This window comes from Puma concolor, chromosome C2, assembly GCF_028749965.1.
Source record: "Puma concolor isolate L17-30 chromosome C2, mPumCon1.1.hap2, whole genome shotgun sequence".
NCBI lineage: Eukaryota > Metazoa > Chordata > Mammalia > Carnivora > Felidae > Puma > Puma concolor.
In genome coordinates this window covers 125,087,263-125,091,137 of record NC_141675.1, presented here as the reverse complement: position 1 = coordinate 125,091,137, position 3,875 = coordinate 125,087,263, and the positions used below count along the sequence as shown (strand labels likewise).

General features: G+C 36.3%; 1 pseudogene; it reads right to left on the bottom strand.

The window, feature by feature from the left end:
* Positions 1–1,749: 1,749 nt before the first annotated feature.
* Positions 1,750–3,191, bottom strand: LOC112870594 (tubulin alpha-1D chain pseudogene; annotated as a pseudogene).
* Between the last annotated feature and the right edge of the window lie 684 nt (positions 3,192–3,875).

Genomic DNA, 3,875 nt, shown 5'->3' with positions numbered 1-3,875 from the left:
TTGTTTTATTATCATTATTTTTAAACCATGAAAATGTTGAATCCAATTCCATAATATATACATTTATTTTGATATAATGTTTTAAAATATTTTCTGTGCATATGTTTTCATCTATCTGTTCAGTGGGTTACACAGACTTGATTTCAGAAGCTCTGGCAATTTTCAAGTGTCTCTTTTCAAGGATATTAAGATATAACCTTGAAAGAGCTTCTAGCAATTTTTAATTTGCTTGTTTGATGGTGCTTTTCACTATATAATTCCCAGCCAAGACTTTTGCTGCTTTGTTTGAAAAATGAAATAAAAAATCTAATGCTCTTTCTTCAACATTTGCTTGATTAATTTTAAAATTTTCTATATTTATAACTTTATGCAGTTATTAATTAAGGTTTTATGATAACAGAATAGCTTTGTATAAGACTTCCTTAAAGTTTTATGGTTTTTTTCAGTTGATGATTTATAATTAAATACTTGTCATGAGGAATCATGAATCTCCTCTGAAGAAAACTTGTAAATGGATTCCTAAACTTCAAATTTAGAGTCAAGTTTAGAGACATTGAAATATTTATTCTATGAAATTAATAAAGGATAATTTTAAAGGAGTTGTAAATATCTACATTACACAGGATTATATTCTAATTAAACTTATTAGCAGCATTATAGAAAAGTATTGTATTTTAGTTGCAAACAATTATATTAATCTATGTAATGTAGACTTACTATTCACAAATTATCTTCTGTTTGTACTTTAATGGTGAGGACCAAATACCAATTTGAATCAATTATGTTTAATATCTTGATTAGCAGCATATCTCTGGGAAAAAATAATAAAGTTTGCAAGATTTATGAAATTCAGACATACTTTAAAACCACAGATGCTTTCATTTCTTGAGAGCCAAAAATGAATGGAAATTAAGCTTAACGTATTAACTAAAAGCAAATAAACAAAACATATACCTAAATAACACTAATTTTGGTTCTAATTTAAGTAAGAACTTTAATATATGGAACTTTAACTCTTTAATTATGATATACCTAAGAAAGTGAATTATGATTAAATTCATATGCAACATTTCATAGTAAAGTTATAAGAAACAGGCCAGAAAAGAGAGACAAAAATGATTTAAAGAAATCATCATGCCTACAATACTGATTTTTTTCCTCTGGCATGTGGCCAAAACATTGTCTTTTCCAACAGGAATATAAGATTGATATTTTGGTTACAATTACATGGGAGATGTGTTTAAAGACAATACCCCAAAATATAATTGATTAATTGTTTTATTATTATTATTATTATTTTTATTATTATTATATTTTTCATTTAAGACAAGGGAATACATAAGGTACCTGGGTGGCTCAGTTGGTTAAGCATCAGACTTGGTTTCAGCTCAGGTCATGATCTCACAGTTCCTGAGTTAAAGTCCCACATCAGGCTCTGTGCTGACAGTGTAGAGCCTGCTTGGGATTCTCTGTCTCCTATCTCTCTCTGCCCATAGCCCTCTTGTTCTCTCTCTCAAGCTAAATAAACTTAAAGAAAATTAAAAATGACAGGGAATACTTTATTCAAACCCATCAGAGAAACGGACAGCTTGGGTGTGAAAAAAAGCATTGTATTTTCAAGCATTGGTCAGTAATTGTATATGAGAGTATATACTCCTACATACAAATTAACTGATTAGAACACAACTTTTCAATGTTTAAAACAATAAACTTCCCTGCAAAAGCAGCACTTTTGGGACATTTTTAACTTCAGTGTTTCTCTCCTTCTTCACCCTCTTCTTTAACAGAAGCCATACCGACCTTCTCATAATTTTCAAGGGCAGCCATGTTATCATGGGCCTCAGAAAACTCTCCATCCTCCATGCCCTTGCCTATATACCAGTAAACAAAGGCATACTTGTCATACATCACGTCAAACTTGTAGTCCAGGTGAACCCAGGACTCAGCAATGGCTGTGGTGTTACTCAGCATGTACAGTTTGCTGTACTTCGGCCAGTTCTCCACCAGGTACCACAGTGGGAGGCTGGTAATTAATACCAACTTTGAAGCCAGTGGAGCACCAATCCATATACTGGATTATACAGTTGGTCTTGATGGTGGCAATGGCATCACTGACATCTTTTGGAATCATGTCACCACAGAACAGCAGGCAGCAAGCCATGTATTTACCATGGCAAGGGTCACATTTCATCATCTGGTTGGCTGGCTCAAATCATGCATTAGTGATCTTTGCTACAGAAAGTTGTTCATGGTAGGTTTTATCAGCAGAGGTGACAGGATCATGTGTGGCCAGAGGGAATTGGACATGGGGATAAGATATAAGGTTGGTCTGGAATTCTGTCAGATCAATATTCAGGGCTCCATCAAATTTGATGGAAAAAGTTATGGAGAACATAATTTGACCTGTTAACCTATTCAGGTTAGTTTAGGTTGGGTGTTCAATATCAAGATTTGTATGACAGATGTATAGATTGCCTCATTAGCACAGAGTGCTCCAGGGTGGTATGGGTAGTGAGGATGGAGTCTTAGGGTTCAACTACAGCTGTGGAAACGTGGGGGGCTGGGTAAATGGAGAACTCCATCTTGGACTTCTTGCCATAATTGACATAGAGATGTTCCATCAGCAGGGAGGTGAACCTGGAACCAATTTCCCCTCCAAAGCTGTGGAAAACCAAGAAGCCCTAAAGACCTGTACACTGGTCAACCAGTTTCCTAATTCGGTCCAAGACAAGGTTAATGATCTCCTTGCCAATGGTGTAGTGCCCTTGGGCATAGTTATTGGCAGCATCTTCCTTGTCTGCGATGAGCTTTTCTACCCTGAGAAGCTCAGGGTAGAAGCTGGCAGTAGGTGCCAGGTGAGAAGTCCATTCATGACCATGGGTTCCAAGTCTACAAACACTGCCCTGGGCACATGCTTACCAGCATCCATTTCACTGAAGAAAGTGTTGAAGGAATCATTTCCTCCCCCAGTGGTCTTGTCATTTGGCATTTGACCATGGGGGTGGATAGGACTATTGGTGTTCCAAGCAATAGCGCTCCCAGAAGGCATTGTCAGTATGGACACCAGCCTGGCCAACATGGATGGAGATGCATTCAAGCATCATTGATCCTTTGCAGCTGTCAAGCAGATGGCAGAGAGGAAAACAGGAGGTTGTTGCTTCTAACAGTGGGACTCCTAGGCAGTCAATATAACAAAACCTGCCAGAATATAACTTATTAAATGAAATGTAAATTTTTTATTTTTAAATAATACTTTCTCTGTGTGGAAAGAGTAAACAATCTGATGGACCAATAATTTCTGATAAGGTGATTTCACTTCCATGAAATGCGAAGTGCTTTTTAAAAATGGTCTGCATCCTTGGGGCACCCAGGTGGCTCAGTTGGTTAAGCATCTGACTCTTGATTTCAGCTCAGGTAATGATCTCACAGTTCATGGCTTTGAGCCCCTCATCAGCCTCTGCACTAACAGTTCAGAGCCTGCTTGGGATTCTCTCTCTCCCTCTGTCTCTGCCCTCCCCCACTTGTACTATCTCTCTCTCTCTCTCTCTCAAAATAAGTAAATAAATGTAATGCTTAAAAAAATAATAAAAAAATAAAAATGGTCCACACCCTTGACGAGTTCAAGTTTAGCAACATATAAAAAATATAAGTAACTAAATTATATTATCATATTTATTACTGCCTACATATATAGTACAAGGGAATGAGTAGTGAAGCTTATTTGAGATCAGTAAGGCTTCACAGAGATGGAGCTTATATACGAATAAATGAAATATGATGAGATATTCATCTAATGAGTCTAACATGTGCAACCAACATGTGCAAGAGAATAGAGAAATAAAGTAATATGATGTATTCAGAGGATGTGAATTTGG